At 36.6% G+C, this 12,887-nt stretch overlaps 1 protein-coding gene across 12 annotated transcripts in view; it reads left to right on the top strand.

Moving 5' to 3' along the window:
* MYT1L (myelin transcription factor 1 like) overlaps positions 1-12,887 on the top strand; it is a 310,448-nt gene that overhangs the window by 85,105 nt on the left and 212,456 nt on the right. For all 12 annotated transcript variants that reach the window (XM_031061270.1, XM_031061272.1, XM_031061273.1 and 9 more), the window contains exon 2: positions 1,995-2,109. The gene's annotated coding sequence lies outside the window, so the exon portion shown is untranslated. The remainder of the gene's footprint in view (positions 1-1,994; positions 2,110-12,887) is intronic.

A 12,887-nucleotide genomic window follows, 5' to 3' on the forward strand; every position in this document is an offset into this window, starting at 1 on the left:
CTCATTGTTGCCAATAATTAAAAGTTGTAGGTAGACCTCAAAAGGACGGTGTTGGGAGAAGACTGGGGAAAAAACCTCACTCCTTAGTTTGGTCTCTGGACACGTCTCAAACTGAGCAGGGTTTTGGGGCACGGCGAACACTTGCGGTGCGTGTTGCGGCTGCAGCCGGTGGCCGCCGCTGTCCATGGTGCTGCTGGGGACTCCATGGAGCCTTTCATGGTTTTGCTACGACCTTTCTTCTGTAGATAATGATTTCTTACATGAATTTGTGTTTATAGTTGAAGGTACACAGTGTGTTGCAGCTGCTTTCTCCTTAACAATAAATCCACCTATGCTTATGTAGATAAAAGTTTTTTGTTCTAAGATCAAAGGCGCAGTAAGGTCACCATGAGGATGCATGCAGAAGTGTTTATAGCACACTTCTCTTTAATCAGAACATTTTTTGAATGAATGGTTTATGTATATTTCCTAAGATTAATTTGCTCCCTCAGAATACCACCTTAAAATAAAATAAAATAAAACCAACAACAAAAACTAGAAATCAAGAATTTTGAACTCTCAAGAAAAGTTATTTGGTTGATGCATAATTTTATTTTATCTAGTTGAATTATGCATTTGAGAAATTAATATTGACACTTGGTCTTTAAATTATAAAAGAATTTTATGAGAAAAATTATGATTCTTTTGTTTAAAGGCTCTGTTCTTGGGTATGATTTCAGAAATTTTCTTATAGATTCCCACATTATTTTGAAGATTAAAAGACCCTCTCTTTGTTTTTATAAAACTGTTAAAAAACAATTAGTAGTAATTGCATGTAAATATTTAGTGCATTTACATGCAAAGTTTGTTTAATAGAAAGGAGTACTATCTTCTAAACTCATAGAATTTTACCTTGCCTGAAAAGTAGCAAATAAGGAGTTGAGTACAGTATCTTTTAGAGGATTTATGGTAACGCTGCTGAATTTAGCTGAGCATAAACAGCATGGTGAGCCCCTCAGGGTCTCTTCATTTTCCTGACACACTCCACTGCTGCCCCATTAACACTTCGTCTGTTATTGCCATCTACTCTGTTTAATGAGTATCCTTGAATTTGAAGTTCTTCCCAAGAAACAATAGCTAAAATAACTGATGCACCTACTGTAGCTTTCAGTAGTATGTCTTATTCCCTTTGTAATATTTTTTAAAATAAAAAGTACATGTATATTCTTCAGCAGTATAGTTGCATCATGACATTTTCTCTAATCACAATAGACACTAATCAGAAGCACTAAGTAATGACTACAGATATGATGCTGTATCTGCCTGTAGAAGGTAAATGCATGCTGAATAGCTGATAAAGGAGGCTCTTCCTTACTTTAAAATTCCTCTGGTTAATACTTACTCTTTAATGTAAAGAAGGAATAATTCTGCTGGAGACTGTGCTATCAAAGCAAAATATTTCTTCTAAGAAATCATAAGACAGAATGACTAGGTGCTGTTTTCTGGTATCTGTATTAATCCAGCTAACTGATGTAAAAGGTCAATATATGTCTCATTAGATTGGATTCCTAAAACTGAGTTTACCACATTCCTCAGTACACATGAATGAACCATCTTAAATTATTAGACAATAAGCCATATTTTCAGATGAGGACTCAACCCGAATTAAAGCTAGAATAATGTTGCACTGGGATGTACCATAAGCTTTAAGAACAATTCTGATTTTGCATTGACTGTTAACTAATCACAAAAACGCTCCAAATCGCTGTACATATTCAGTAGATCTGGGAAGTCTTTGGAGGGCCAAATAAAAAAAATCTGAATAATTGAATAAATTTCTGTTCTAGAAGATTGAGGCAATCAGTTGGATATTGAAACATGTTTTTTATATTAAATGCATTCATTGAAAGCATATTTTTGAAATCTGAAATAACATGTGAGTGATTTTCTGTGTTCTGGTAAGCTTGCTGTCCTTCATTAATTTTTTTTGTTTGTTTGTTTGTTTTTATTTTTAGAAAATGAGTCTGGAAGAAAATTGGTGAATTCAATCCAGAGGACCTACAAGCACTCTGACAGGCTCAGAGAGCAGAGTCTGTACCAAAGAGCAATTACCCCACCAAACGATTTCAGGTACAATTGACCTAAATATAGCACTCTCTTGAGATTATTGACAAGAGTTCATTTCCTGTAGTGCTCTTCCCATTTGCCACCCCTGGTAACCACTGTGATCTTATCTACCTGGTGCTGCATGACTTCTGGGATGCAGTTAAGAATTCTGCTGTGCATTATCTTTAAACAGACAATTCATGCTAAAAGAGTCATTTGCAGTTAAATTAGATGATGCATATATTATTCTTGCTGCTGAGGTTACAAAGAACAGGAATGTGTGCCTGAATCCTTTTGGACCTGAATGCACTAGAATTCTTTTTACTGTGAAATCAAAAAGGTAGTACTAATTGATTTTAAATAAATAGGAATTTTTATTTCATTAAACAGTAACAATAGAGTCAGGTGTGCAGGGTGGATAGGTTGGAAAATTTGCTATTTCTTTTACTGTATTTATTCATAAAGTGTGACTTTCCCTATGGTCATCCTACTATCTCCAGGCAGTCACAGTAGTTCTCATATGCTGGCATGAAAAATGAGTATATAAATTGAATGTGTAAGTGTACAAAATGTGGATGAAGTGAATTCAGAGGCTAGTAATGATAAAATCCATTTTAGTTTTGAGGAATGCATTTTTCTTAATCATTGCTTACAAACTTGTTTAAAATGCTGGATATATTTGCATTCCATGTATGTGGAATATAGGGAAAATAGATGCTATTCCCTTGGTATTCATCACAGGGGTTCTTTCTTGAATCTTTTTTCCTCTGCTGAATTTTTATTTGGAAAATCTATACATTGTCCAGAAATTCAGAAGTCTGGTGTCAGATTCTATGCTGAGCAGCTGTTGGAGGGCCATTTGTCACAGACATTTATGAGCTAATATCACAGGACACAATTGTGTTATGATTTTCCTGCATATCCCCTTTGTTTTCTCAAAAGAACATCAGAATACTTTATTAGTAGATAATAATCATAGGCCCCACTCTTCAAAGGAAACTCAGGAAGTTCAGCTGAAAGCTGAATAATTTATAAGATAGAGACATATATACACTATATTGGTCCACTGACTTGGTTCCTTTGATGATGATGGACAGAAGTTGTAAAAGTAGTTAAACTCAGAAATTCTATACTGAAATAAGATGAAGCATGAATCAGTTAATTGCATTAGACAGTAATTATTTTATTACAGGAAAAATTTGGATTAGATATAAAAGAACATTTACCTGTGATTTATGTTTTGCCGATGTACTTTAAGGGGTTGATGAAACACACTATGTCACAGTGGAAAGGAATAGTAATTTGAAATGGAAGTGTAAGAAGCAGTAAAAGAATAGGTAGAGGTGGGATGAGAATATGCAGAGCATGACTAAATGGATTCTCAGCTCAGGTGGAGCTCATGGAACTTCTTGTGCTGTAGTTTGGGATGGTGAGGAATCGGTGTAGTGCTTTCTGGTGGAGTGCTAATGAAAATAGTTTTGAAGTTTGAGATGTGAGAGAATGTACACGAGGAATTTAAATGGATTAATGAAAGGATCTTTCTGTTGTGGAGTCTTCTACAGAACAGGGAAATTAAGGAACATGGACTTAGGGGTGAAAAAATAAATCAGTCCTGCCCCAACACAAAGAGAGAGAGAAAACTCATAAGAAGGTACCAGCAGCACCAGAGCCTAAATTGAAATATTTACCTTCATTCATTTGGTATTTTGCAAACAGAATTTTTCATATTAACTCTTGCAATGCTGCAAGAGCTTACCTTAAAACTTGCTGATGTGATTTTTCCCATTTTCCTTTTGCCATTTTCTTTTATATAAAATGTATCTAAAGCTTGATTTTTTTATCTGCAGAGATTATCAGATGCACACATTTTGTTAATCTTGATATTCCAGAGACGTGACATGGCTGTCATACAACTGTTGTGCATGCTGTAGATCATTAAATCAGTTTGAAATTTAGAAACTAATGCTAGAAAAGCCCGTGTAAACTGACTTTTCTGTGTGAATGGTCTTTATGAGGATTGCTCACTTAGCTGCTAACAGATAGAAACATCATTCTGGACCTTCTATTAAGCTTCATCTTGTAATAAATTATGGACCCAGTGAAAGGTGCAGTATAGTTATTTTATATCTTGAAGGTATATTCTGGTCCTTTGCAGGATGCAGACCCATAGAGGACAGTATCACAGATTAGGGATTTTATACTTCCTTCTGTATTCAGTTTGCTCTGCCATGACAGAGAAAAGGCATAGTAAAGCAACCCTAATTAGGCAATGTAGGAATCTCTGGTATGCAACATTTTTCATAGGCAGTTATATATTATTTCTACTTGTTCTATGGTGCCTCAGGGAATAAGAAAAGTCTGGCCCATTAATTAGAGAATTAGCTTAGAAATGGGAAAGATGCGTTCAGGTTTTGCCTGTGCCACAAATTTTCTACAAGACATTTAGCTAAGTATTGACCAAAATTCAGCACAACCTAAGGATCAGGGTTGGTGACCATACTTTCTCTGCTTTTGAAGCAGAATCATATGTTCTTCTTGTTTATGGCATCTTAGTTACCCCCCTTAAATAACTGAGTAGTCAGAAATCCTCACTCCCCTCGTTAGCTGAAGTGAATTCTGTATACTTCTCTGTCATACTTGCCTTGTGTGAGGGTGTTGATGGAATGGCAGGGACGCACAAAGTAATGCCTAAGGTTAGTTCAGGTAGAGAATTACAAAGATACTGTCATGGTGATGAGTTCATGTTAGTTCTTGGCAGTGTAAGTCTTCCTAGTACAACCTTCTGAAAAAGCTAAGTTCATCAATCAAAGTGTCATATGTTGCTAAATTTGCCGTTTATAAATTGTCACTATAAATGTAAGTAGTAGGAATCACATAAAATTGTGCTTCTTTTTCTTTGTGTCTTTCCAGACTTAAATGGTTTCAAAAATGAGGCAGTAGGATGCTTAAATTGCATTTTCTAGGCAGCATCTCTGCTCCTGTGAGCAGGCATGGCTGTTTTATTGCATGGCCCAGCCCACTGATTGGTCATGGGCTGCTGCTGATGTTAGCATGCCAAAGAGAACATGTGACATTGAAGTTAGAAATGCCAGGGCAGGGGCATATCACCAGTAAGAATTAGAAAAACAATATTCTTGTGCTTTATTTGATACATAGCTCAGCCTAACAGAACATCTAATCCCTAAATCATCCTGAAAATTGGCTGGGTTATACAATCAAATTAAACCCACTATGAAAGATCATGGTCTCTCTTTACTGCACTAGCAGCTATGTGTATATATCTCAATCCCAGACTAAGGGGAATACATACACAACTTTTACATAAGTAAAAATGTTTTTAAGAGAAATCTCATTATGATAGAGCTGACTGTTTTAGTAGCAAACATTTAGAAACTATTGGAGTAATTTGATTAGAAGAGGTAAAAAATAATTTTGCTAGATCATCTTCTTAATACTGAATCCCTTCTTTTCTCCTACTTTAACATTTTCTGTAGAATGGTCATCATGTAGCATTATTTTGATTAGTTTGTAGTTACTGAAACTAACTTAGCTTTGTTATGTGATCTTAAAATATTCTTTTCTCCTTATCAATACTGGGTACTGACTTTTGGTGGGCAAAAGAAATCTTAGCACCCTTAGGCAGATTTTGCCTTCTTCCGCTGCAGATGAATGACTATGTATTGCTCTAACTGAAGTATTCATTCTCAAGTCAAGGAAGACAGAGGACTAATTTGAAAGCCAAGTGAAGTTCTGAAAAAGACTTCATTGATCAAGTAGAATTTGGGTCATGGTTTAGTTAGGTCAGAACTATGCTTCTTATACAGTAGAAATAAAGCTTTTATTAACAAGTCTACATATAAAAAAAGACACACACTGAGACAGAAGGGACACAGAAGTGCATTTTTACAGCACTTCATTCACCTTCAGTGCACTGAGGAATGTTAAGGAAAGGAATATGATACAAACTATAAAGGTTCTTATCCAGTAAGTAGCTAAAGCCAGGAGAAGGTGCATGTTTCGTAGCCAATCAAAGCTAGAAAGAAACTGTTTTTAAAAGTCTGGCAGGAAGACAAAGCTATGAGCAGATTCTTACAAATTCAGCAGTTCTTTCTGTGCAGAAATAGTTTTTGACTCCATATTAATTTTATTGCAAACAACATTTAAAGAAAGCAGTGCCCTCTAAAAGTTTCTTGTGAATATTTTTGTAAAGGTGTAGAGGGAGTAGGTACTATCATTTCTTGTTCACCTTGCACATCTCATGAGGGAGTTGCTCCCCTGCGGTTTGGGAGAGACCAGTCTCTGCTGCTCAGCAGCTCTCAGTAGTATTGTCCCCACATGACCTTGTGGATGGATTTCTATTTCAAAATAATACAGAAGTTAAATATTGCTGAAAATAGCATTCACTCCTGTTTTGTTCCTTTCATAGCTTCTGGGGTGAAATTTATCTGTCCTAATGTAATGTCTTTTCTATCTAAATTGTCTTTGGCTAAGCTGCCTTTATAGTCAGTGGAGAGAAACAGACACTTTTTAGGGCATGATTCATCTCCTCGGAAGGTAGACATCTAAGTAGGTCAGATGAATCAGACTGTACAATAGCACATTCCTTACTAGAGAGAATAAAGGAAACCTAGGGATCAGCATGGATGTTGATGCATATATTGCAAATATCTAAAGTTAAGTGAAATGAACTTTATGTCCATAGGAACTAAGTCAGAGTTCAGAGTCAGAGGAAAAAATCCTACTCTTCAGGAAGCACCCTTTTCTTCAGAGCTTGTGGTTTCACTGTGCTGAATGCATGTTCATAATCATACCCATGAGGTGATAAATTTAAAAAAAATTACACTCCCTACTTCTCCTAACTTAATATTTTAAGGTGTGATGATTGAGTAGACTGAATTTTGTGAATAGGTAATTTGTATATATTTATCATCAGTGATTCACTGGTTCTACAGTGGCACAATTTTTTTACTAGTCTCTGCTAATAATCTGTATGTATGTGATTTCACCATGGTTTTGGTTCACTTGTGAACCATTTCAGCACCAGATACTTTTTTCTAAATCAGATACCTCTTCAAGGAGAAAGAGAGGATATGCATTTTATTTAGCATAGTAGATTAATTTAAATTAGTCCTTCATAATAATCATTGCTGTTAGTGCCAGAGTTTCACTAAATGCTCCAGTAGATGAGGTGGTTAGTGCAAATGTGCCTGAAAGTCTCAACAATGAATATTTTCAAGTGCTAACAAATCAGTTTTGCAGAAAGGATCTTCATTTTAGTTTGTGTTTGGTTGTATCAATCATAATCAATAAAATGGGACATACAAGAATGAGCAACATTATTTATTTAAAATATATTTAAAATACAAAATCAACAAATGAAGACTTACCTAAACACCAATGAAGCTTTTTCATATGCTGCTCTTCTGCCATTGTTTGCAAAACTCCAGATCCAAGCAAACCTGCAAGACTTTTGTCAGAGACATGCCCAGGAGTAGCACAAGGATGACAGCCTGGAGTAAGCAGATTGCTAGTGAGGCTAGCAGGTGCCAAAACATGCTGTTTCATGACCCAGTGTAAAGATGCCAAAAATAATCTCAAATGTACTTCAGTAAATAAAAGCAAAAACCCCTCAGGCTTGGAACTGTCTGAGATTAAGCAAGAAACTTAAAGTTAGAAGACCAGTGTTCTAATTTTTGCCTTGCAACAGATTAGCTGTGTTATGATAGTGAGGCACTTTGGCCAAAATCTGAGTTTTGCTACTTAAATAGATGGCATGGTTTTCAAAAGAAAGTGGGAGCAGAAATACAAAGTATTCCACAGATAAAAACATGAACTTAAGTTGAATCACATGCAAATGTTGACTAAATATGTGCCTCATTTCCCATATCTCTCAGAGTCATAGCATTTAGCTGTCCTCATTTATGGTAATTTCAAATGCATAAATAAAAATAAAAATTGCTTTGTAAGTTCAAATGTTCTAAAACCATTTTTTCCTCAAGTTCAAGTGTTGTAAAATTACTTTATGTAAAATCACTATATCACTGACCAGGTTGCTCAGAGAAGCTGTGGATGCCTGGAGATGTTCAAGGCCAAGTTGGATGAGGCTCTGATTAACCTGCTCTAGTGAGTAGGAACCCTGCCTATGGGAGGGGTTTTGGAATGAAATGATCTTTAAGGTCCCTTCCAAGCCAAGTCTTCCTGTGACCTTACTGTTAAAGGTAAAAGTAGACTCATAGCTGTGGAACGTGTTTGTTTGATCAACCTGAAAACTATTTGCTTTAGATCAAGTCCAAATGTCCATGTTAAACAGTTTCATTTAAGTTTAAAGACAGCAATACCAGCACTGTGCTAAGTGAACTCAAACTTGCAGAATGCACTGTGAAATTGTGAAAAACATGGAAATAGTTGGTACTCTGTGTTTGGTATGTAGAATAAGATCAATGAAATAAAATATATATCTGATACTGATACGGAGTCAGGGGCAAAAATGATCTAAAAAAGCAGCTGAGAAATTTTATATGCATTTTAATTATTGTATTTAACTTTTAAATCCTTCTGGTGCTGTAGACCTTTCCATATCTGCTGCTGATCATATATTGTGTAGGGTATCTAGAAGTTTCTAAAAGATGAGGGATAGTAATTATCACTGAATTAGAGTATCCTGGTTTGATAGCAACCCACAGGGATCATTGAAGTCCAATTCCTGGCCCTGCACAGGACCATCCCAAGAGTCACACCATGTGCCTGAGGGCTTTGTCCATATTCTTGAGCTCTGTCAGGCTTGATGCTGTGACCACTTATCTGGGAAGCCTGTTACAATGCCTGTTCCAGTGTTCCAGAACCTTTTATGAGTATCCAACCTGAACCTCCCCTAGTAGAGCTCCAAACCATTCCCTCAGGTCCTGTCACTGGTCACCAGAGAGAAGAGATTGGTTCCCGCCCCTCTTCCCCTCTTGAGGGAGCAAGGAGGTCTACAGCGCAGACAGAGGAATTGTGATTGCTATAGTTTGACAATTATGACAGGAATGATGATTGCTGTAGTTTGTAGTGAAGTGCACATGTGCTAAAATTTTCAGGGTGAAAAACTATTTTGATGGTAACAAGCACTTTATCTTAAAATTTGTTTATGAATGCAGAGCGAAGGAATCTAAAATTTAAGAGGTAAGGTATATTAGATGGTTCAGTGTATGGTCTGAAGTACCCAGTGAGCTGGCTCTGTGTTTTTTATATAAGAGATTAGAGAAACAAAATCTTCTATGCTGTCTGCCTGTTCATCAGCAAGACACATAACTTAGCCCTGGTAACCAGGCATTGCACACAGAAACAAAACTAGGAAGCATCTTTTAAAACTGAGGTCCTACCTTAAATAAGTAGCCATATATTACAAATGAGATGGGTCATATCTTTGAGTGCAAGAGAAAGTAAAGGATGAACTCATACTGCAAAATACAATCTCTGCTTAAATATGCTGGTTTAAGAGACACAGTCATTCTTAAAGGACAGAATATTTCAAATGAAAGCCACTTAATTGATCAGATAGGTATACAGATACATATATATCTACCCATATGTACACAAAGAGCCTGTGGTTTTCACAAAGAGAAAGTCACATCCATATGAAAGCATGGAGGCAAAGGTTTGATTTGGCTTGCACTTGTATGTTCTTGAGCAGGACTGATAAAAAGAACCATGTGTTGGCTCTACATCTCTTGAAGTTCATGGAGTTTAAATATGCTCTTTACTTGTAAGACTAATTGTCCTCCCAAATTTGCTCTGAAGCAGGACAAATATTCATAAATTTTGTCTTGAATTCATGTACTTCAAGGAACAATGGTCAGCTGCAGGAACTACTGTAGCTTGTTACATAGAAGGTGCTCTCTAACCTGCTTATTTTGCAATTTATGATGCTAAAGGAAGTTTTTGGCTAAAATCCAATCTTTCTGTAGAAAATAAGAATAATTGGTAATAAAACAGTCATTCCTATATTCTAGTTGTTATAACTCATTCCAGCATTGTGTTCCAAAAGTAAATTCTGCTTTGAAGTAGATGAATATTATAGAGACAACTAATATATGTCCTTTATTCAGATCTTAAGTTATTTAATGGATCTTCAGTTATTTCATATTGTGTGTGGAAATCTACATTAAAGAGCCCAAACACTAAAGCTAATACGTGCCAGAATTAACTTTGTTAAGGCAAGTTAATTTAATCTCCCCCATGCATATGCATTGTGAAGACTTCTTTAATTACATGATCACATATTGTTTTTTCTTACAAAATCTTCTCCTCTTTCAGTTCACAGAATGTATGATAGTCACTTAATGAGCAGCTGTTCTATATTTTGTTTTCATGACATTGTTCTGTCTGTGGCCCCACACCTTGTTTGCTATAGAGTATTTAAGCCTTGCTCTGGTGACATAGTTATTAATTATTATTAATTTGCATTTTGGGATTTTCCTGGTATCACGATAGTGCCAAAGTGATGAGCAGACATTAAATTAGCATTACTGCAGGCCTCTGAGATTGGCAGACAGTATGATTCCAATTTTATGGTTGGAGAACCATGGCCCAGAACACTGTGTTCAAAAACTGCCACTAATCTACAGGACCAACCTGAGCTGCTGAGGTCCAAAAGCCTTGACTCATTACTGTCACATGAAACTTTTCCAACTTAGGTCTTCTTGTCTACAGCTATGTATGTCTCTGAACATTCATCTCTTCTGCAAATTCAAATGCCTCCTCTCAGTGGAAAATGAAGAATATATTTTCAGTGACCACTTGTGGTCATGGAAACACAGAAAATGAAGAATATACTTTCTAGTGACCACTTGTGAAAAAGCTGGTTTGAATTATTAAAATGGAAACGGTATGCCAAGGAAAGACAGAATCCTGGTTTCTAGACTGACATCCAATTACTCTAACTATTCTTGTTGTTGTTGTTATATGGTCCCATTTTTTAGTGCATTTCTTCAAAATTCTTTACCATCTAAAGTACACAGTTGTGATTCATCCTTGCAGCAAGGCCATCTTGTGCACTGTATGAGGCAGGTGTGTTCTGGTAACAATAGATATGAGTCATGCCATTACTCTCCATGCTCATTCATAAGATGAGGGAAGATTTGGTTTATAGGCAACCTGGCACTTTTGGCACCTTTTTTCTGGATTTGGTCATGTTAAAAAAGTTTTTTGAAAATGTGTCTGTGTGAGAAAGAGAGACGGAAATAGAGACAGAGGGAAAGTGAGTACACACCATTTTAAAATAGAAACTTCTGAGAATGTCTCAACCCCTGTCTGAATTGTGAGATGCTTGGAACCTTAAAATCCCCCACACAATGTTGTACCATTCTTCTATTAAACAAGTTGCATGGTTTAGTGTTCTGCAAAAACTATTGCTGAAGGAGTAAGATGCAAAATACCTATTTTCACTACCATCCAACTGGACAGATATTTTCTGATGGCACAGAAATCATGAGAAACTGAAATTTGGTTTCCAGAAGACCCAAAAGAGGTTTCAGTCATTATTGATTCTCTGCTCAGTTCTCAATGACCTTTCCTACCTGTGTTCACTCTCTGTTAAAACTCTGAGTATAACCCAGTTCTGTGTCCTAAGGACAATAGTTCTATTTCTCACTGCCCCACTGGCTTCTTGTCCCATGGTTTTGTTTTTTTTTTTACTATAAGCCTCATCTAAGTACTTATTCTTTACCTCCTGTCTCCAGTACCTTTCTACAGTCAGTTGTCTGTTTGTCTCCATCCCTCATTCCTCTGGGGCTGGATCTCAGGGCTTGTGTACATCTTTCTCATTCCCACTGGCTCTCCAGACAGAACTCCATTGTCAAGCTGTGTTTTCAGTTTCTGTGCCTCCAACAATCTATCATTTGTTTCTTTGCACTCCTGTTCCAAATACTGCTATGAAATGTTGGCTCTTCCCTTATTTTTCCTGTCTGCTGCTTCATTTTCCTTTGGGCAGTAGGGAACTGATAGAACTCTTGATATTTGTAAATATTGTTAATTTGAGAGTAGAGCCTCTGCTCATTCTAGGACAGTGTTGCATAAGGTTAATTTCTTTGCTGAAAATTTGGACTTAATTTGGGAGACAGAAGCAATGCACTCATGACTGATACTCAAGACCTGATCCTAGTCCAGGCAAAGTTTTCTGGTCCTGCTGGATACATATCATGTCTGTCGTCGGTTGGACACAAGGTTTTCGGGGTGAAGGAAGAGACGAGATGGGCTCCATGATCAGAAGGCTTGATCTATTAAGTTATGATATATACATCTATTATAACTATACTAAAAAGAAAAAGAAAAGGAGAGTTTCCAGAAGCTGCTAACTACCTAAGAATAGAAAGTAAAGAATGATCAACAAACCTTGCTCTCTCGGACTGTGTCCAAGAGAGCTCAGTTGTGGATTGGCCATTATTTCCAAACACTCAATCTGGGCCAATCCAGAACTGACCTGTTGCATTCCACAGAAGCAGATAACCTATTGTTTATGTCTGGTTGCTGAACTTCTCAGCTTCAGCAGGGAAATCCTAAGAGAGGATTTTTCATAAAAGAAATGTCTGTGACAATGTCTACTTCTACTTAGGCATTTCTACTTTTTTTCCTCCATTGCTGGTCATACTTTATCTGATCATCAGTCTTGAATCCAGATAGTTTCTGCTAGGTGAAACCAGACTTTTGGGATGTTGCATGGGTGCAACCCCAGAATTCAGCACTGAAATTAAACCTACCAGTTATTTGAGTTACAGATGCCCCTCTTGACACATCTCAGTAACAAGTGGGCAGGTTAATCTCTT

This window comes from Geospiza fortis, unplaced genomic scaffold, assembly GCF_000277835.1.
Source record: "Geospiza fortis unplaced genomic scaffold, GeoFor_1.0 scaffold139, whole genome shotgun sequence".
NCBI lineage: Eukaryota > Metazoa > Chordata > Aves > Passeriformes > Thraupidae > Geospiza > Geospiza fortis.